The sequence below is a fragment of the Megascapheus bottae genome, chromosome 20, assembly GCF_031878675.1.
Source record: "Megascapheus bottae isolate mThoBot1 chromosome 20, mThoBot2.hap1, whole genome shotgun sequence".
In the NCBI taxonomy this organism is placed as follows: Eukaryota; Metazoa; Chordata; class Mammalia; order Rodentia; family Geomyidae; genus Megascapheus; species Megascapheus bottae.
In genome coordinates, this window is record NC_143528.1 from 12,931,675 (window position 1) to 12,955,423 (window position 23,749).

The following is a 23,749-nucleotide window of genomic DNA, read 5'->3' on the forward strand; positions in this document are numbered from 1 at the left end:
GTACGATTGAAAATATCCTTCATTTCTTTTTTGAACCAAGTCCCAATTCTAACATTAATCTGAATGCTAGCTCCTTTTCTTAATCCATCAGGCATTTCATTTGAGCAAGAAATAGACTCATATGAAACAACGCGGTTTGAGGGTTGGTGTGTTGTGACTGCTATCCTTCTAAAACGAGTATGGAAATTGGAATCTTCTAGTGGATTTACAGAAACCTAAAAGTTTGACTTGGAGTTTAGACAGCATGAGGTAAAGACCTGAGAACAGAGTCTGCCAAGCTAGAGATTCGTGTCATGCAGGCGCACACACTTCCATGCTGCAGACGCACACACTTCCATGCTGCAGACGCACACACTTCCATGCTGCCGTGATAACTTGGGAACCGTCTACTGGCCGACAGAGGCACAGAGATTTGGAGAATCACATCGTTAGAAACAAGTGTTGGCTGTTACAGGCCGTGATGAGCATCATAGTAGAAGAAAGAGGTGAATGGCCAGTTTTTAAAGAGGAATGAAAAAGAATAGTCTAGATGGAAAAGCTTATTGCTTCTAGATTTCAAACAGAAAAAATAAAATAAACTTTTTTTCCATTATGAAGGCTCAGTGATGCCTAAATCCTTCTGGACTTTATTCTTTTTAGTTCTTATTTTTATTATTTATTTATTTATTTATGTATTTATTTGACAGGCTCTTACCAGGATTTGAATTCAGTGATTCATGTTCTTACCCAGCTTTCTTACTTACAGGTGGAGCAAGATGATTACATGAAAGCACAGAAATTAAAGTAACTATGTAAAACGATGAGTGTGTTGTTTTGCTTGACCCTAGTAATAATAATGCTGTGTGTATGTGTGTATATGCCCCCACACTCATATATGTGTATATGTCACATTCTATATATTATGTTGTATATATGTATGTACGTATGTACAACAAAACACCATGCCATACACTTTACAAACAGTTGTTGTGGCTGTTTCAAAAAGTCAAGTGTGTTATTCCTTTACTTAAACACTTCTAGTGGATCCCCAATTTCCCTGGGAGAAAAAACTACAGCTGGGACCCAACGGCATCCAGACTATACACACCGAATTCCTTAGCTTCTGCTTGCTGTCCTCTCTGCTCCATCCACTGAGGATCCACTGGGCCAACTCTCACCTCAAAGTGTCACTCCCATTTCACCTCCACAATACCTCTTCCAACCACTGAATTTAAAATGCAGCTTGAGCCGGCCTCCAGTGGCTCACGCCTGTAATCTAAGCTACTCAGGAGGCTGAGATCTGAGGGTCGCTGCTCAAAGCCAGCCCGGGCACAGAAGTCCATGAGACTCTTATCTCCAATTAACCACCAGAAAACCAGCAGTGGCCCTGTGACTCAGGTATAGAGCAGTAGCCTTAAGCTGAAGAGCTCAGGGACAGTGCCAAGGCATAGAATTCATGACCAAAAACAACAAAACTGCAGCTTGAGCTGTGTACCAGTGGCTCACACTTGTAAGCTGCTGAGATGGTTCATAGGCACCCCAATCAGGAAAGTCTGTGAGATTCTGATCTCCAATTAACTAGAAGCCAGAAATGTAGTTGTGGCTAGTCTTGATTTAAAAATAAAAGAAAAAAAAGGGGGGAGGGGGCTGAAGGACAGTGCTAGGCTCTGAGTTCAAGCCTCAAGTCCAGGACAAGAAAAAAGAAAAGAACAAAAAAGAGAAAAGAAAAGAAAAAGATGTTAATTTTATCTCAATAATTTATATTTTAGATACATAAATGAAATAAGACTAGATATTTAAAACTTATTTAATGAAATGCTAAGGCCAGAGATCAGGTACAAAGTTTACTTAACATTTGTTCACATGTTTCAGAATGGCTTTTTCCATTCACTAGAATTGTGTCAAGGAGAAAGGTTTTATTCTATTTTAGTTGAGTACTCTAAACACCAGACACTTTAAAAGGAGGAAAAGAGGTCAATTTATTGGGTTAAGTGGATAGTGAAAGACAAGGGGGAAGCTGGAGGAGAAGAAGTTCACATATTAGCTATGTATTTTCTTATCCCTTTACTGTGAGCAAATTCTCAGCTTGTTCTTACAATGATGAATGTGTGCTATGTGTGAATGAGACACTAGGTTCCTTCTAACAGGATTCCCATCTTAAGTTGCATGTTACACACACACAGAGAGAGAGAGAGAAAGAGAGAGAGAGAGAGAGAGAGAGAGAGAGAGAGAGGGGGAGGGAGAGAGAGAAAGAGAGAGAGAGAGAGAGTTTTATCATTTTAAAGTCATTTTAAAATGAATAAAATTTATTATCCTTATGTCCAGTTTTATATGTCTACATAATTAGAAGATGGCACTCAACTGTTTGGTCAAATAGTCTAAATGTTGCTACGTAAGTGTTTATAGATGTGATTAGCAATACAAATTATCTATCTCTAACTAAAACCAATTATCCTCTATAATGTGAGCAGATCTTTCCAATTAGTTGAGAGCCTTAAGACCAATGATTGTGGTTTGTTAGAGAAAGAATTCTTATTCCAAACTGCAATATAAAAAGCCTGCCTGTGTGTCCAGGTTTCAGACTAAGTCCATAACATTCACATTTACCTGAACTTTCAGTCTGCTAGCCTGTCTACAGATTTTACTAGTGAAATTCCAAGATAGACAGACAGTTCTTAAAGACAAAAATTTTGTCTAGCACGGTGGCTCATGCCTGTAATCCTAGCTACTCAGGAGGCTGAGATCTGAGGATCAAGGTTCAAAGCCAGCTAGGCCACAAAAGGACCTGAGACTCTTATCTCCAATTAACCTCTAGAAAACGGGAAGTGGAGCTTGGCTCAAGAGTAGAGTGGTAGCCTTGAGCTGACGAGCTTAGGACAATGCCCAGGCCCAGGAGTAGGGTAGTAGTCTTGAGCTGAATAGCTCAGGGAAAGCGCCCAGGCTGAGCTCAAGCTCCACGACCCCCCCCCCCCACACACACACCCTCCTTACAATGAACTTGGTAACTGTTCCTGGGTAAGGAAAAAGGACCACTGATAACTTTTCAATAGCCTTCTCATAACACATCAGAAATAAAGAATTGGCCCTAAAGATTGAGTTACCCTCAGAGAAAGCTACTCACCCAGACAAAGCAAGAGTTAATTTGTCTCCCCAATTCACTTAGCAAGACATAGTTAGATAGTATCAAAACCCATGTACCAACCCTGGAAGACAGAATGAAATGTGGTACACTTTCAATTACATTATATTATGTGGCTAAACATATTCAGTGAAAAATCTGCAAAGAAAATAAAAGCTACTACAACAGTCATAAGGAAGAACTTGACAGCTCTTCTCTTTCCATTTCCTCTCAAGATAAGACAATAATAATTTATAAGTATACTATGTTTATCCCTAGTCAAATGAATTTAGAAAAGGTCGGAGTTTCTTGGGAGTTTTTTTTGTTTTGTTTTTTTGGTTGGTCATGAGGCTTGAACTTGGCCTGGGCGCTGTTTCTAAACTCTGCAGCTTAAGGCTAGTCTCTACCACTTTGAACCACAGTGTCACATCTGGTTTTGTAGTAATTAATTGGAGGGAAGAATCTCATAAACTTTTGTGCTCTGCCTGGGTGGCACCTGACTTACGATCAGAATTTCATTGAATTTTCTTCCCCCCCTGAGGAGTTGGGAGAGGTATCATACATGGAGGACAAAGAGCAAATAAACCCTCATTAAAGAGCAAGGAATAGAGAGAGAGAGATGATTAGTGGTGTGTGTGGGGGGGGGGTGGGTGTGGGTGTGTTGGTATTGGGGCTAGAACCTTAGAGCCTCACATTCTTATTTGGATTTTTGTTTTATGCTTAAGGCTGGCACTGTCACTACTGAGTCACAACTGTACTTTTGTACTTCATTAGAGGGAAGAGTCTAATTTTTCTGCCTTTGCTGGCTTTGAACTACAATTCTCAGATATCAGCCTCCTAAGTGGCTAGGATTGTAAAAGCCACTGGCATCCCAGCTTAGTCCTTACAAAATCTGATAAAGAAGCATTTTGTCTGAGATGTTCCGTGTTATTAGCAAAAGAAATAAAAATGGAAAAAACAGTAAAATACCCATCAGATTTATCAAAGTTACAACATCATAATCCCCAGCGCTAATGAATAATGAAGTTAAACTTGGTTCTATGGCACTTTCACACATTGCTGATATCAGTTTCAATTGCTGAAACATTTTAAAAAAGTAAACTATCACTAACATATATGTTAATATGTTGTTTATAACAGATATATGTAATATATCTATTAACATGCTACTTGCATAGATACACCAATCTCACTGGGATATAAGAACATAGGATGCCTTTATCTTGTCCACAAAGAGGCAGATTCAAGCATAAGTCCAGTTATTTAAAGAAATTGCAGTTGGGCTCAGTGGCTCATGCTTGTAATCCTAGCTACTAGAGTGGCTGGGATCTGAGGGTCACAGTTCAAAGCCAGCCTGGGCACTAAATTTCACGAAAATCTTATTATCAATTAACCACCAGAAAACTGGAAGTGGTGCTATGGCTCAAGCGGTAGGGAGTAGCCTTGAGCTGAAGAGCTCAGGGACAATGCCCAGGCTCAGAGTCCAAGTCCCACAACTGACAAAGAAAAGGAAAAAGAAAATGCAACACCATGTCTGCAAAGGGAGAATGGTTGAATAGATTGGGACACTTGTCCTGTAAAATATGAATTATTTATTTAAAATGAAGATTATGTGTCATTTGCAGGGAAATGGATAGAACTATAAAAATCATGTTAAGTGAAGTAAGCCAAAATCAGAAGGACACATGTTCTCCCTGATATGCAGAAGTTAGATGTAAAACGTACTGGGATATGACAAATTAAACAAGATTCTAGATACATACGGTAAGACCAAAAGAAGGTAATCTCTGGAGAGAATCACAAAGGTGCAATGCCTAAGTGCCTCTTCATCTTTTTATAAAATTGAACTCCTAACATATGGAAACAACAGACTTAGTTTTCCCTCTTTTTTTGATGATTCTGTCTTCTTTATTTTATAAATGGTGTAGTCAAATGTATATCTTTGGAGGGTTTGGGGGAGGGCACAGAACTGGAAGACAAAGGGTGAAAAAGTACAACAGTGAAGATCACTGGACACTGATGCCAGTGAATTATATAATTCATGAATGGAGATGGGAGGGAGGGAGGAAGGGAAGAGACTGGGAGTGAGCAAGGGAACAGATGACACTGTACAAAAGGAAATATACTCATCACCTGACTCATGTAAATGTAACCCCTCTATATATTACCTCTATAGCAACAATAAAGTAAAATGTTTAATAATGTAGAGAAAGAATAAAAGGAAGTTCAGAATTAAAATTTAAACTTTATTGGGAAATCCTTGATTCTTCTGCACAGATTGAGGATATAGCCATAACAAGAAGAGTAGATTACAATAAAAAAAAATATGAAAAAAAAGAAGAGTAGGTCTATAAGTAGTCACCAAGGTATTTCTGAGGTTCTACAAGGACAATGAAACCCACTGATGCATCACAAAACAAATGACTAGGAAGGGGTGACATTATCCAAAAAGAAATGCAATCATGACTTATAAAATGGTAACCCCCTGTATATCACCACTGTAAAAATATTTATTGATGCTTAAAAACATATGAGTAAAGACAAAAGAAACTGCCAGTGGAGCCTTGTGGACTAACAACATAGCACTAATGCACCCCAAACCCCAAGGCCAGACTGAGAAGGACCTTTATCAACCCCATCTTCCCTATCTCCTATCATCCTCCACCACTGACCCCTTCTAGTTATGATTAGTCTTCTATTTCAGCTAAGAGTCAAGTTGAACCTCCTATGATCTGTACAGTGATACCCTCCTATAATATGTAACTCATATGCAGGGCCATACACATTTTATTTCTTTCATTACTACACAATACATACTGACATTTTGACCATCAGGTAGAAAGGACACAGTGAGAGAAGGACGGGAGAGCAAATTGCACATTCAGCCCTTCATATGAGCATAGAAAATGCTGGCTTTGCCTCAGTTCTCAGGGGACAGGTTTGAAGCAGCTATGTGTTCTTGTAAGCATAAAGACCATTGTATACAAAAGAAGGGAGTCTAAGCCAGTGAGAGTAGCCACAGAAAAGCATGGAAGCCTCTCCCAAGAATATCCACCACCCTACTGGGTCCTTTCCACCAAATCCTTGACACTCAACACTTTCATTAGAAGTATGAGATGTGGGTGGAGATGATTAATTTTAGTCTCTCATTTTTTTACTTTTAATATGAGTCAGCCTGTTTGTTTTTGAGCTTTTGGCTTCATTTTAGGAAGCAGATGTTTAACCTCCTGTTTCTTGAGCTAGTAATCTCTATAATTAAGAGTTTTGAGAGGATATTGGAAGTGATACAACCCCGTTTCTAGAGAAATTTATATCTATGCGTGGGAAATGTATTTCCTTCCGATTACTTTAATTATCATCTTAAGCGTCTGTTGCATGTAAATTTTAACAACAGAGCTTCCCTTGGAAAAAAATTGTGGAAGTTCTTGAATGATTTTTTTTGTCAAATTAGCTTTCTAATTTTACTTCCATAGTTGCAACACTGAATTTTCATGGACTATTTTCAAGTTTCAAATGCATAACTCAGACTAAGCTTAGACTGACTTGGCTCTGCTAAACGAATGATTAAACCCTAAAATTTCAGTGGCTTTAAATCAATAACAGCTTCATACAAAGTTAGGTAATCACTTGCTTTTATCCATTTTGAAATGATGCCATTCAGATCATGAAGTCTCACACGTCGCCTTGACAGGAAAACAGAATATGCAAGAAGCATGGGAATCCGCATGTAGAATGATATGCTTCATTTTTCTCTGTATTTGTATGGGTGGAATGAAAATACTGCCTGGTGCAACTGTAGGAGAAGCTAAGGCCGCTAGAGAACTCAATAAGTATTTGGTAAGAAATATTGTTTTCTGTATTACAGAGGTGCTTAAAATAAATCCACAGGCTAGATAAACAAAGGAGCAAGAGAAATATTTTAATAGTGTGCCTTTTCCTTTCCGTTGACATGCCATTGACACTGGCAAACCAGAATCTACCAAGGGCATTGAAGGATGGATACAAAGTGGGCTGCAGGGTTGGAGTATGACAGAGAGAACAATACTCAGTAGGTGGCATTTATGAAAAGGACAGGAATAGCTAGGTTTTTTTAATAGCTAGATTCTTTGATGTCAGAAACTTTCCTTTACACATGCGCCATTCCTTCATTCTCTTTATTTAGGACCACTTCAAAATGCTTCTTCACACTTACCTACTTTCTCTACTTTTGCCAACTGAGCCCAATTGGAAAGACAATTGAAATTTTAATTTGGGGGCGGGGAAGCAACAACAAAAGTCTGTAGGAATAGAGATAGACTTATCTTACCCTTTATAAGGAGAAAACGATGTATCAGAGTACTGAGGTTCACCTCTGTAGTGAAAGATGTCAAGGTAGATCATGTGCTTCCCCAAAGTAGTTCACAACTGAGAAGCAGGAAATGAAGTATAAACCGTTATATGCTATGACATGGTACACAAAGGTTCTCTGGTACAAAGTTCAATGGAAAATTTAAATCACAGCAAGCATTATCACCCCAGGGAGATGGGGAATGGATTGTAGAAGGGATGATATTTGAATGTACCCCCCAAACAAGACACAAAGAAAGTCAAAGCTAAACCGCCATTATGTGTTCTAGAGTAGACAATGGTGCCTTAAGATTAAACCCAAGGTGTTGGGCAAGTTCAATTCTTCGCGGGAGGCTTGGAGAAAATCCATTACAGTGTTCATACTTCGTTGTTGATAGAATTCCATTGTTTTGTGGCTACAAACTAAAATTCTCACTTCCTTTCTGAGGGTCCCCTAGTTGTTATCCTGTAGTCTTAGAGAGGGTTGTTCTTGGTCATGCTCTTTCCACAGAACTTCACAGTATGAATTTGCCTTTCTAGGTCAATCAGAGCATGTCACTGTGTTTCCTTTCATACCAGTAGCATTTTTGCTTGATACTGGTGTACTACCAGTTGAACCAAAGCTTCACTTGCAAATTTTTGCTGGTTAATTGGAGATTAAGTCTCACAGACTTTCTTGCCACATCAGGCTTAAAACCGCAAACCTCAGATCTCATTTCTTGAATAGCTAGGATTACAGCCTAACCTATGGAAAATGGTAGTTATCGGTGGTGGAAAATGTCCCATCCATTCAAGGACACCTGAGATCCAAGATTCCATAGTAGTCTGAATAGAATGTATGTTTGAATTATTTATAAACCCTTTTCCAAACAAATTCAAAAAGAATAAAACTCATGCACGTTCACTATAAAATGTAGAAATATACACAGTTTAAAAAGGAAATAAAGGCCGAGATTGTAGTCTAGTGGCAGAGTGCTCGCCTAGCATGTATGAAGCCCTGGGTTCAATTCCTCTGTACCACATACACAGAAAATGCCAGAAGTGGTGCTGTGGCTCAAGTGGCACAGTGCTAGCTTTAAGCAAAAAGTGCCCAGATCCTGAGTCCAAGCCTCAGGACTGTTTAAAAAAGAAAAGAAAAGGAAATAAAGTTTAGAGTGGACCCTCGCCAATTGTTTTCTACATCTATCAGGGCCGAGTCAAATTACCAAGAACTTATTTTCCAAACTGGGAAATTTTCTAAAGTGATAAACTGACATGTTGAATTGAAACATCTTTGTACAACTAGTTAAAGACAAGAAAAAATACATTCAAGGAGAAAGAAAAATAATAAGAATACCCTGGAATTAATATCTCCTATCAATACCATAGCTACTCAGGAGGCTGAGATATGAGGATCATGGACCCTCCCACACAAGAAAGTCTGTGGGACTCTCAGATCGAATTAAACTACCAAAAACTCAATAGTGGAGCTGTGGCTTAAGTGGTAGAGGGCTAACCTAGAGCAAAAAAGCTTAAGGATTGCACCCAGGCCCTAAGTCCAAGCCCCAGTACTGGCACCAAAAGAGAATTAATTAATTAATACAAATACTTTTCTGAAATATAAGCAGGTACATGTTGTAGTTGCACCTACACAAAAGGCATAACTCAACACTGTTCTGAAAAACCTAAAAGGTAGGTCACTCTGTATAGGTATGTGATTTATTCTCAACAAATTAGAAATGATCCAAATCTGATGCTATTTTTAATTGGTTTCCCCTTTTAGCTGTCCTTATCAGAACAGGGAAGTCTGCCTCAACTTAACCTTTCCAATGGCTGTATATTTCATCATGTAGATGCACTGCATTTTATTTAAAGTCTATTATTGACCCAAATAGCCTAGTTCTTTTGTTTTCATTTGCCTGCTTGTGGAGGAAGTCATTTGTTTTGTTTTTAATCAAACTAGAAGCTTCTAAAATGGGAAGTTAGAATGTTCTCATATGGCTCCATCCTCTGAAATAATCAGTATTATCAACTGCTAGTTGACAGTGCTTCTGGTACTTAATTTCATAACCTAAAATAATATATCCATTTATTGATTTTCTGGACTAAAAAATTTAGTGTCTACATGAAAGATGAGAAATATAATGCATTTAGACTACCTCCCACAACCTCTTCCTGCCTCTAAAACTTCATTAGATGGAGAAATTAAAGTGATTAAAATAAGTCTGACTGATGCATCAGTGACTACAGACTCTCAGAGCTCTCTGCACTCGAAATATTTTCACGTAAACTAATTTCAAGCTTATAGAAAAATGAAACAAGCCACATAGGGAAAGGTTTTTCTTCAGAGCCACTCCTTATCCTCCTCCCTCTAACTCTTAGACCCACTACTTCACAAGGTTATCCCTTCTGAGATGTTCTCTCTAGCCTAGGTATGCTACTGGTTCATGCGAAGTTGTTTCATTAGTCACTTGGGAACTCTCTTACTTTCTCTTATCGCTTTATTTGCAGAGACTATGAGAAGTGAGAAGGTAATATCTCTTCAGTTCTTACAGATAATGTGCACCTGCAGGTTTGAGTTTGCTTCTACAGCATCCACTTCACTTCAGTCTAAACCTGAAAGCCCTGTTGATAGCTCCTCATTCTCCAGAAGTGAACACTGCCTGAGAGAAAACTTTATAGTCAGGTAAGAATGATTCGGGCCCTAAGCTTGTCATGTAATTGCATTTACAAATGAGTGATTGCATTAAGGGGATTACAAGTCTTTTCAATTACCTTGATTTAATTCCTTCTATTAACTTAATAGAAATCTTGGTCAGATGTACCAACCAAGAATACTATATCATTTGCTAATGAAAAAATTGCATCAAAGCAGCAAGAAGGCTATGACCCAGAATGTTCTTAGCACAGCATAAGTCTTATTTCTTCTTTCCTATGGAAGGAAGGGAGGGAGGGAAGGAAAGAGAGAGGGAAAGAGGGAGGAAGGGAAGATTAACAGGATTGCTGTCAAACTGCTGACTAGCACAATTAAAATTATGCCTTCCTAAATCTGTGTGTGTGTGTGTGTGTGTGTGTGTGTGTGTGTGTGTGTGTGTGTGTGTGCTGTCTGTGCTTGAACCCAGGGCCTCTGGCTTTTTCTGCTCAAGATTGGCACTATTACTTGAGCCACTGCTCCACTTCCAGCTCTCTTCTGGTTAGTTGGAGATAAATGTCTCAGGAACTATTCTGCCCCAGCTGGCTTCAAATCTTGATTTTCAGCCCTGCTTACTAGGTAGCTGCGATTGCAGACATAAGCTATTAGTACTTGGCTTAACCAGTTTTTAGGGATTTTTTAAAAGTGAAAGTGCGTTACAATGTAATATCCTAGACATTATATGTCTTGCATGTCCTTACTCTGTGGCCCTATTGCTTACATCTTGGTAGGCCTGTGTTCACATGTGGAATCTGGGTAATGAGCCAAGGAATCTTTTGCCCAGGCTGAGGGTTTCCTTACTGAGAAAATGCTATCAGATCATATCCCTTGATCCAAAGTATATAGATCCTGGACTCAGAAAGAAGCATTTTAACTTTAGTAAGCTGATGTTTAAGAAGCATAGTAGAGAACCTTGAAGGTGAGGCCATGTTTAGAATTGACCAAACTACTCTCTGATTACACTTTGTTTTCTTATGAAAAAAACAAAATAAGTTGGAGGAAAATAGTCCATGTAGTGTTACTTGAAGAGCTTTTGTTTGCTTCCTCAGACATAAAGCTTCAATGAAGCAATATCTTTTCAAAGTTGTAAACAAGTTCAATGGACTCCAAATTTTAGATCAATAACTTCTTTCTGTTGAAATGTTCGCTGAAATTGTACTACTATCTGTAAAGCATTGTGGCTTACATTATGGGGATTAAGAAACTGGACCTGACAGAAGCCCTATATTCAAAGAGAGTGTGTTGAAAGGGATCTGACATAAAAGAAAGACAGCGTGTCTAGGGGCAAGGGCTGATGAGCAGAAGTGTGCAGTGATGGCTAAATATGGCTTGGCAAGCAAAATTTCTGATTGGAACCATAATAGATTGGGACAGCTTTTAAATATCATCTCTTCTTTTGATTTTTCATGGAGTGTTTTTCCCATATCTTAGGGTAGAAGAGCAGACGAAGTGGCGAAGTTAATTTTTAAATCCATTGCAGTATCTGGCTTACATGCACCAAGTCCTGCCAAGACTTGTCAATCCCTTGAATCAATAACTACAACTTCCATCTCTGTGGCACATAAGTGCTTCAAATGTCAGAAATTAAAAGCTCAAGATGAACCTCTCCAATGACCAGTTTTCATTTCAAGGTCTTCTCAGACAGATGAGATAAACAGAGTTTAATATGTCCTTGCTGGAAATCATTTAACAAAAGTTCTGTGAAATTCCTGGAAACATGGACCAGTAGACTTAAATATTTTACTGTTGTCAGGTTGGAAAGCTCTTAGAACATTGTGCTTAGGCTAGAACATTAACCTTTTCAATATTTTAGCTATTGGGAGGAAACTGGTTGATAGGAACAGTGAGCTGGAAAGAAAAAGCCATCAAAGCAATCTTTAGACATTCTTTCATAGAGCTTTGATCCATCAGCATGTTACCTGATGCTTGGCTCCTAAGGCAGCCAATGTATGTGATGAGAACACACTTGTAATATAAGCAGATCAGTACTCGGTGCCTGTGTACTGAGAAAGCCAGGGACAACAAGATGGGTACAGACGCTGCTTGTTTGGGAATGGCATCCCTCATGAGAATTAGCTGTTTCCCATAGTGGTCTTTAAAACACAGGAAGATCAATAAATCATTAAAAACATCAAAATTGAAGGATAAAAGGTGCACAACTGCAACAGTGGTCCTTACTAGACACTGTTGAAAATGAACTATACAACTTCTGGGTGGGAATGAGAAGGAAAAACTAGGAGAGAGAGAGGGAAGGGGTGACACTGTATAAATAGAAATACAGTCATTACGTGACTCATGTAACTGGAAGCCCTCTCTCTGTACATCACTTTCTAATAACAATTAAAAAAAACATTTTCAAAGACATTTTCACTGAGATTTAAAAAAAAGAACCTGGTAACTGAAAATAAAATAAAATGGGCAACCAGGCAGAAAGAACATGATAAAATGAAAAAGAGGAAATGGCATTAGTTAGGAAGTGGATGAAGCTAGAGCAAACCATGTTGAGTGAGATAAGACCAAAGGAACAAAAGGCACCTGGTATCCTTAATATGTGGATATTAGATCCAAACAGTATAAGAGTGAGAACTCAATATTTGGGTACCCAATGTTATGGACATGGTCTTGGAGATATAAACATAACTACATAGACATAAAAATCAATCATAGGCTATATACTCTATAGACCTAATGTTTTATTACATAAATTAATATGTATCTATGGCATAAAAACCCTCAGCTTAATTTTAATTATGTTCTAAAAGCTAAGTGCCAGTGATTGTATATAGAGATTACCTTCTTGAATACTTGTTTGTTAAACACAGCATTTGAAATATGATATAAAAATAAATGTTAATAAATTCTTTAATTAAAAAATGCAAAGATGGTGGGGCTGTGAAGAAAAAGGAACCCTACTGCACTGCTGGTAAACTAGTTCAGCCACTCTGGAAAGCAGTGTGGAGGTTCCTTAAAGAACTGAAAATAGACCTTCCCTATGATCCCGCCATACCACTTCTGGGCATCTACCCTGAACATCATAACCCAAGATATGATAAGGACACCTGCTCAGCTATGTTCACCTCTGCACTATTCACAATAGCCAGGTGATGGAAACAATCCAGATGCCCTACTGCAAATGAATGGATACAGAAAATGTGGTATATATACACAATGGAATTCTACATAGCCAACAGACAAGACAAAATAATGGCATTTGCAGGGAAGTGGATGAATCTAGAGCGAATCATGTTGAGTGAGACAAGTCAAGACCAAAGGAACACAAGGTGCATGGTATCCTTAATATGTGGCTATTAGATCCAAACAGTATGAGTGAGGACTCAATATTGGCATACCTAATGCTATGGACATGGTATTGGAAATATAAACACAACTACATAGACATAAAAACCTATGACTCTATAGGCATAATGTTTTATTACATAAATTAATAAGTATCTATGATATATAAACCCTTAGGCTAATTTTGATCATGTTCTAAAAACTAAGTGCCAGTGATTGTATATAGAGATTCCCTTCATGAACACTCGTTTGTTAAACATGTCATTTGAAATATGATATAAAAATCAATGTTAATAAATTCTTTAATAAAAAAAATTTTAAAATGCAAAGAGGAAATACAGGCTCACCCACATTCAGGTTTACATGGCAGACATCCAGCTTTCCAGGCGTCACAGCTATCCATTGTTGAAACTATGGCTTGGTACAGTGGTTTACCCTTTCCCAGCAGAGACTTCCCCAACACCAAAGCACAGGTCTCAACTTCATCTCATTACAGGTGTGCTCTCATGCTCTTGCCCACAAATTGTCGACGTGGCTAAAGCCAGTCACTCTACTCTAGTTCTTAGATAACCCTTCCCATTTCTTAGAAATCTCCAGTTATGTGTAGAGCCTTAGCATGATCTGCAAACCCTGTCATGAAAGTACTGAAAAGCTGAGGATCTCAGGACAACTGACTCCTTGGTTGGGCTATCCATCCTCAATCTCCTCAAAGGTTGTACATTCACTTTTGCTTCAACAAACCTTGTTCTGTGGACACCTCTCTGTGTGTCCATCCTTCAGTTCTTTCTTAAGTAAGACCAAGAGCCTGCCACTCATCTCTAGTGACAGCAATAAGGGACAGTAAAATTGGTTACATACCATGTGTTAAACATATCCCATCTGATAGTTCATTTGATCCTCCAAACACCCACAAAGATACATGATTTTATTAATCTGCTATTTGATAGGAACAAAATGTCTTTGTCCTTCAGAAGCTATAAAAGCTTACACAAGGAACATAAATTCTCATCATCTGAGGGCCTGGTGTTTGCTGATCTTCAGAAGTGTGTACCAGAAATGCTGGGATTAATTACTCCACTTCACAAAGGCGAAGAAAAATAGGATAAACTGAACAGAAGAAAAAGTGAAGGGAACAAAAGAAGCTGCAGTAGAATCACCTAGGAACAAGAAAGCCAACAGGTTGAGCACTGACAAGAGACATTGGCAGGGAAAAGAAATGCTCATAGGAATTAAAACATTATCAGCCTGCTCTTTGCACTATTTACCATTTCTGTCTAGCCTCTCTTCTCACCACCACACCCCTGAAAATTAACTCTATCTTAATAAAAACCAGTTTGGATTAATTTTAGGGGAAAAAGTCTTGCTTTAAGGGAATATGGAATAGGAATGGGTATCTCAAGACTAGAGGGCCTCAAGTTTTGAATTTCATAGAGTTGGAATTCATAGAGTTGAAACTCTCAGACAGCATAGCTAAGAAGTGGAGCCTGGATTTAATATGAGATTTGGATGATTTCAGAGTCCATTTTTCTCTCTTGTTGACACCAGAGGTTATGCCACCAGTGGCATAAGCCATCCCAGAGAATTGGCTAGCCATCCACATTCTCAGCCCCACTCAACCCCCATCCTAGTGAAGGAAACTTCTGGAGCTGTAGCTTAGTGGTCTGTGTTTCAGCAAGTCCACGCACAAGTTTGAGAACCACAGTTCTATAGCACAAACATGACTACAGGCTGTCTTCCTCTCAGTGCATCAAGTTGGCAAGTCCAACTTCTTCATTACATAAAAAGAAGGCCAAAAATCTAAAAAGTGAATTACTTTTGACAAGATCAAAGAGGTTTTTTTAATTCGAACTTTTAATTTTTATTATGAAGGTGCTGTGTAGAGGAGTTCCAGTTTCATAAGTCAGGTAATGAGTACATTTCTTTTTGGATATTGTCAGCCTTTCTTTTACTTTCTCCCAGTAAGATATATTTTTTGACAGCTGAAATTGGAAATATTTTTTGGCCAGTCCTGGGCTTGAGCTCAGGGCCTGAGCACTATCCTTGGACTTTCTCAAGGCTAGAACTCTACCACTTGAGCCTCAGCACTATTTCTGACTTTTTTCTAAGTATGTGGTACCAAGGAATCGAACCCCGGTCTTCGTAGATGCTAGGCAAGCACTCTACCACTAGGCCAAACTCCCCACCCCCTGAAATTGGATTTAGCTTTAATCCAACTTGCTTTTTACATTGTTCTTTTCATTTTATTTTATTTTTCCAACACTTGATGCTGCGAAGGTTTCAAGGAATATCTCCATTTCATAGCATTTACTTTAAGAAATCTCACAAGAGAATCAGAACCTACATCAAAACCCCAGCTGAACATCAGGGATCTGGGGGTTGTGGGTCTTGCTTTCAGCTTTCTCTGTAGGATAAAGAAATCCAGGAAGAAATTGCAATGAGTACCAAACCTCAAACATGGCCATTATATTTCCTGAAAGTGAGGCTACGAAACACAAACCTCACTGTGTCACCAGTCTGAGAAACAACCTTCCACTTACCATGACCCATTCTGTTGGAAGAAGATTCTCCAAGGTCTTACAGCATTTGGCTGGGGGCAGACTCTCCTCCACACTCTTCCTTGCACTTCCTGCTTTCTATCCTTTTTACAGTGTCTCCACTGTGCTCAAATATGCCATTCCTAGGCTCTTAGCTATTCACTCTTCTCAGAAAGATTTCATACTACTTGCTGGCCTACTTCACAGAGACGTCTAGCAAAAGATCAGTGTGGCCTTCCTTGATCACCTTCTCTAAAAATCACTGCTCCTCCTCACTCTTCTGTATACTGCTCCCACCTAAGTTTCATGCATTGAACACACGTGTCATTTTCTCTGTGTGTATCCTGTTTGGGTTTGTCTTCATGGCTCTTAATGCTACCTGGGATTTATCTATTTAATGGTATTTATCTGGTTTAAATGATATTTATCTGTTTAAATGTTGGCAATCTCTCCCATCTTGTTAAAATGTGAGCTTTGAGCAAGTGGTGCTGTGGCTCAATGTGGTAGAGCACTAGATCTGAGCTGAAGAGCTCAGGGACATCACCCAGACCCAATGTTCAAACCCCATGATCGACCAAAAAAAAAATGTAAGCTTAGAGTGGGAGGCATGGATCAAGTGGTAGAGTGGAAACCATGGAAGCTTGAGGCCCAAAGTACAAGCTTAGTACCATAAGTAAGTAATTAAGTAAAAAAAAAAAAAGTAAGCTTTCTAACACTATTTTGTTTGTCTTGAGGCCAAAAGCAAAAGTATTTGGCTCATGGCAAGTATTTAATATATATTTGTGAAATAAATGGACTGATTGTTCAGTCCACTGAGATGATCCAAAAAATGTGAGCTAAAAAGGATGTAGATGCTAATTTGGAGTAAATGTAATTAAGGCCCACCATCGCTTATCTCCAAAAACCACTGGTAACTCAAAGTTTAGCAAATTCATGCACCTTTAAAAAATAATATTTAGGTCTGGAAATGTGGCTTAGTGGTCAAGTGCTTATCTAGCATGAATGAAGCCCTAGGTTTGATTTCTCAGCATCACATAAACAGAAAAATCCAGAAGAGGTTCAAGTGGTAGAGTTCTAGCAAAAGAAGCTCAGGGACAGTATCCAGGCTCTGAGTTCAAGACCCAAGACTGGTACAAATAATAATGATGATAGTAATAATGATAATATTAGCCATTTATTTTAGTACCTTCAGTTTCAGGCTTTGGTAATTGCTTGTTAATTCATCTTTTCTTATAGGAATTTGGGGGGGGGAGGGAGTGCTGGTCATGGGGCTTGAACTCTGGGCCTGGGTGCTGTCCCTGAGCTCTTAAGCTCAAGGCTAGTGCTCTACCACTTAAGCCACAGCACGACTTCCTCATGAGACATTTTTCACTTTAAAAACCAAGAAACAGAAGATTCTGTTTACTCAACTTAGTATTTAGCAGACATTTTCTTTAAAATAGATGAATTGATTGAGCCCAGTACCTTTTATTTTTCACCAGTCCTGGGGCTTGAACTCAGGGCCTAAGTACTGAACTTGGGCCAGGAATCAAACCCAGGGCTTTGTGCATGCTAGGTGAGCACTCTACCACTAGGCTGTGCTCTCGGCCAAGCCCAGTACTTTAAAAGAGACCTGACAATACTTGTTGCCAATGGCAAAATTCAAACTTCAAAGTGGGAGGCACATGGATTTACGGTAAAGAACTTGTTATAGCTTGCCAATGTCAGAATACTAAGAGACCCGTGGTTTCATAAGGCAATAGTACTTTAGCCCACCTTGGTGTACTGATATCTTGAGTATGTACTGCAAAAGGTTTGGAACCACACCATAACTCAGTGATACACTATCTGCCAAATAACCAAGGCATCATGTGACAAAATAGCTGAACAAAAGATTAATGGATTTTAATGAATCAGAGTAAAGAATTCATTAACAAGGTTTCAGATTTGACATTTCTATGAGGTTACCAGCACTCAAGTTTTGGTGCAGTATTCATTTTCTTAATCATATTTATCTGAAAAGTTTATTTTTTTCTCAAACAGTTATACAAAGGGGTTTCAGTTTAACATGCCAATTTATGGGTACAATGTTTCTTAATCAAGGTCACCCCTTCTCTCAATTTCCCCTCATTTACCCACCTGTCACAAGTGTTCCAGTTCAGCTTTCACATAGGTACAGTGAGTATTATGGCTATACTCACTCATTATTCCACCTCTTTGCTGTTCTAACCATGTATTTGTGCAAGACCAAGATTTGCCCATGTGTTTGGCCCTTCGTATCCATGGGTTCAGTATTCTCAGATTCAATGAAAACTACTTTTTTAAAAAAATTGTGAGCTGGGAGTGTGGCCTAGTGCTAGAGTGCTGGCCTAGGATGCACGAATCCCTGGGTTCAAGTCCTCCATACCACATACACAGAAAAAGCCAGAAGTGGTACTGTGGCTCAAGTGGTAGAGTGCTAGCCTTGAGCAAGCTCAAGGACAGTGCTCAGACCCTGAATTCAAGCTCCAACACTGGCAAAAAAGTAAAATTATGTCTGTACTGAATATGTGCAAATGTTTTGCCTGTTATTATTCCTTAAAGCAGTATAGCATGATGATTTTGAACACTGAATTCGTTATCATAAGTAATGTAAAGACAAAGAATTTGAATGGATGTGTACAATATGTGAATGCTGCGCCATTTTATATAAGAGCTCTAAGTATCGAAGAATTTTGGTACTCACTGGGGCAGAGTTCTAGAATGATCTCACACAGATATCATGAGATGATTATACAAAGAACCCATCACAGAGATTGAATGCCAGGAAGAGACAGGAAGTGACTTCCTAAGCTGAATATTAAAGATATTTACAAAAAGTGCAGAATGTCATTTTTATCATGAATATCTTTATGGGAAATAGTTATTTGGATTCAAAACATACTGACTATAAACATACAGTGCATTTTATGGCGAGGTTTTAGTGGGCTTGTATATATTTCTCAACATTATATCTTTCTAATATGGTTAATATCAATAGATTAATATCACACACACAAACAAACAAGAGCTCTCTGAAGTCTTCATTAATGCTAAAGAACACAAAGCAGCACAGAGACCAAAAAGTTAGAAAACCACAACTGTACAACATTTCATTAAGTTATACTACTCAAAGAAACAATTCTAAAGTTTTTGTATAAGTAGTTACACATGTGTGTGAATAATCATAGTGTAATCTTTATCACTGTACCTGCCTCATGTTGCAAATAAAAGATAAGTTTTGTTTTGTTTTGGTGAGTCATGAGGCTTGAACTCAGGACCTGGGTCCTGTCACTAAGCTCTTCAGCTCAGAGCTAGCCCTACCACTTTGAGCCACAACTCCCAGTCCAGTTTTTGGGTGGTTAATTGGTGATAAGAGTTTCATGAACTTCCTACCCAGGCTGGCTTTGAACCATAATCCTCAGATCTCAGCTTCCTGAGTAGCTAGGATTACAGGCATGAGCCACTGGCGCCTGGCAATCAATAAGTATTTTATATTTACTTTTCAATTTATACACTAAAATGAACCCATTCCAGTGGAGTTGATTATCACTATCAGCTCTCTAATTTCTTCCTAAATAATTATATATTACTTATATTTACATACGCATGTAAATTTGTGACTAATTATAGAAAGCAGAATGGAAAAGAACTGTATGTAATATATTGTATAAGACTCTGTCTCTCCAGAAATAATGCAGCAGCAGTATTAATTTGAGCTGGTGAATCATGATCAACCCTTCTGTAAATGTAGCAAGCTGACAGACACAGGCTCTTCCTGCTCCAAAGTGCTGTGGTTGTTGGGTGAATAAGAATCATAAGAAGACATGAGATTGCTACAAAATAAATTTAGCTCAAATTTAGAAGTAAATTTTTCATCTGTGGTAGTTTATAAATACTTGAAGAATCATAACGCTATGGTAAACACCTATCATTAAAGACAAAACCAAACCAAAATGCCTTCTACCACCATCAGCAACACATTAGCCATTCCACTAATATTGAGTGACTGTTTATCTTGTGCCAAGTTCTGTGCCTGTCCTTGGAAAGTATAAAGATGAAGGAGACATGATCATACAAACAAGGAATCCATCAACCTGGGGGAGAAATAAAATGCATTCTTCACTCAGCCATTCATTTATTCATTTGTTCAGTAAGAACAATACTATTGATTGCTCACAAATGCCAACCATTCCACGGGAACACAGGAACACAGTAGTAACCAACTCTCAACATGGAAAGGGTTTTAAGGGAATAAACTTCTGTGGCGGGTCAGAGATAAACAAGTTAATCTGCCTGTGGTATGAAACCTTTACACAGAGAGCACTGGCACTCGGACTAGAGTTTTACTAGGCAAAAAATTGGAAAGCGATCATTTCCAATTGAAAGGATTATCGAAGCAAAGGGAATGTAATTGGAGATGTATGTTGGGGCACTGCTTAATTCCTAGCTAAAAACTCATACACTGCAAGCACGCACGAGGCTGCATGAATAACCTCTAGAGTGCAATTCCTCATATAATTGACAAATTTAGTTTTCAGTAGAGAGCCTTTCACATGGAGTTTGTAGGTCTAGCAATTCTGTTTTCTTTACTAATTCTGTGTTCGGGGATAGAGAGACAAACAGACACAGAGGAAATGAGTTCCCTACTACAGCAAAGTCTATGGGGAGTAAAGACTGGAAGTAGGAAGTCATATTGCATTCCTTCACACAGTACCATGACCAGACAAATCATGTGACCTGCCTAGCATCCCAGAATCCTAGGTCGTGGACACTCATGTACAGAAGAGCTAAGTGAACAAAATTGATTGATCACAGTATTACTTCTGACCTGCTCCGTTTCTGACCTGGGCTGGTTCACCCCTCCTTAGACAACCTGGTGTTCCCCCACTCCCAGGAGGTCACCATATTGATGTAGAGCTTAGTAGGGACACCCAATCTGCAGAGCATACTGCAGCCCAGAACTCCCGGCCTCAAGCGATACTCCGGGCTCAGCCTTCCTAATTACTGGGATTACAGGCGCGTGCCACCGCCCCTGGCTAATCACACTATTATTTCTCTCACTAGGACAAAATCATCAAAAAGGCTAGTTCCCTTTAAAAGCCTACTTATTGCTTAATGGTTAAATATTTCTTGCAGAAGTAGTGATACACTGAACAGAATCAACAAACAAGAAATGCTGTACTGTAGACTGAAGAAGCTTAAACTTTGCCCAAGGATCAGGGACTACATGAACCAAGAGAAATGATGTTTGGTTGTGGTATATGTGCAAAATATAGAATATTTATAGTTTAAGTACAGAAACAAATCAGAGCTGTGAAAGAAAACTAAAGAGGCTTTGTGGTGATGTATCTATATGCCTTCTGAAGGAAGTTCTTTTATCTCCCAATAAGTTAAGATAAAGTTTAACATTGTATCTGGTTCATTTACCTTTTTTTATATACAGATGATTTATTAAACCCTTAAGAATATTGACATTAGAATTAGACACAAGTTTTTTTCAAGTCATAGCTAAGTCATTTGGTCTTCGTAACTTTGATCAAGTTGCTAAACTAACCTTAGTATCTCTATTTGTAAAACAAACAAATAAAAACATAAAGCCAGGCATGGTGGCTCACGCCTGTAATCCTAGCTACTCAGAAGGCTGAGATCTGAGGATTGAGATCCAAAGCCACCTCGGGTTCTAAAGACTGAGAGACTCTTATCTCTGAAAACGGGAAGTGATGCTGTGTCTCAAGGGATAAGGTGGTAACCTTGGTCTGAAGAGCTAGAAGAGCTCAGGCACAGCACCGAGGCTCAGAGTTCAACCAAAAAAAAAGGAAAAAAAAGAAAAACATTTTAAAGTGTATGCAAATATTGAGTCCTCGCTCTTGTACTGTTTGGATCTAATAGCCACATATTAAGGATACCATGCACCTTTTGTTCCTTTGGTTTTGACTTGTTTCACTCAACATGATTTGCTCTAGATTCATCCACTTCCCTGCAAATGCCATTATTTTATCTTGTCTGTTGGCTATGTAGAATTCCATTGTGTATATATACCACATTTTCTGTATCCATTCATCTGCAGTAGGGCATCTGGATTGTTTCCATCACCTGGCTATTGTGAATAGTGCAGAGATGAACATAGCTGAGCAGGTGTCCTTATCATATCTTGGGTTATGATGTTCAGGGTAGATGCCCAGGAGTGGTATGGTGGGATCATAGGGAAGGTCAATTTTCAGTTCTTTAAGGAACCTTCACACTGCTTTCCAGAGTGGCTGAACTTGTTTACAATTCCACAGCCCTGCCAGCATCTGTCATTGTCTGAGTTCAAAACCTTGGCCATTCTTGTTGGGGTAAGGTGGTATCTTAGGGTTGTTTTTATTTGCATTTCCTTTATGACCATGGATGATGAACATTTTCTCATATGCTTTTCTGCCATTTTAATCTCTTCTTTTGATAAATCTCTCTTTAGTTCCCTTGCCCATTTAGTGAATGGTTTATTGGGTTTGGGGGGTATTAGTTTCTTGAGTTCCCTGTAGATACTGGATATTAAGCATTTGTCAGATGTATTATTGGTAAATATCTTTTCCCAGTTGGTTGGCTGTCTCTCTACTTTTGTGGCTATGCTTTTATCTGTGCAGAAACTTTTTATTTTTAGGTAGTCTCATTTATTGAGTCTCTCCAATCTGCTGTGACCCTGGGATTCTGTTCAGGAATCTTTTGCCTGTGCCTATGAGTTCGAGTGTCTCTCCAACTCTATCACTGGAAATATAACCACAACTACATAGACATAAAAACTTATGACTCTATAGACATAATGTTTTATTACATAGATTAATATGTATCTATAACATACAAACCATCAGCCTAATTTTAATTATGTCCCAAAATCTAGGTGCCAGTGATTGTATATAGAGATTCCCTTCTTGAATACTTGTTTGTTAAACATATCATTTGAAATATGATGTAAAAATCAATGTTAAAAATTCTTTAACTAAAAAGATAAAAAACAATTTTAAAGGATAGCAATAACAACCTCTCCTGAGGATTGCATGAGCTAGTGCAATGTTGAATTTTGTCTGCCATCTGGCACATGATAAGCATTTTGCAAATTAAATACTATGATGATGTTAAAGTCAATGACATGAGATTTTCCCCAGGGATGCAGCTTAAAATAAAATTAAACATAACGCAACCCCAAGTTTGATTTTAAAATATTCAACAGTTAGAGACAAATAGCAAGGAAAGTCATGTTTCAGAGGTACAGTTATGGATGTTTCCATCCCTCTATCACCCAATTTTGACCCTTTAGATGTTTTGAGAGTAAAAATTTGTTCTGGCATGAACTCTTTATCTTTCCTACTCTTAAACTTGGTTCACACACATAATTGTTTTATTAGCATGACATGACTTACATATTATTTTCTCATTTAGACAGGATCTCCCTAAGGAAATGCTTCCCTTTGCTCTTTCTTGGGTTAGAATAATTGGGCAGTAACATTAAAAATTAATCTCTTTAGAAGCAAATAGTGTTCTTTTGCTGCTAGGTATTTTTTCTCTCTCAGTCATTAGTAGGAATCTGAAATGTCTTTGCAAGACCTTGTTTGTCCCCTTTCTTATCTACATGCACCTGGGTCTTGAGTCAATACATGGAGTAATTCCAATTTCTAATGTAAGGTTTTACCGACAGTTTAACATGATAATCAGTTTGTAGAAACCCCAAGTCACCCCGGATTTTCTTTGAAGTTGAAGCTAAAAATATACTGATCTCCTACACTTGTGCTCATTTATAATTTTAGATGTAATAGAAATTTTGAGGAGAAAATGTTCATTTTTGTTTCT

At 38.4% G+C, this 23,749-nt stretch overlaps 1 non-coding gene across 1 annotated transcript; it reads right to left on the reverse strand.

Moving 5' to 3' along the window:
• Positions 1-20,668: 20,668 nt before the first annotated feature.
• On the reverse strand, positions 20,669-20,962 carry LOC150049187 (signal recognition particle RNA). The gene has a single exon (XR_016539071.1).
• Between the last annotated feature and the right edge of the window lie 2,787 nt (positions 20,963-23,749).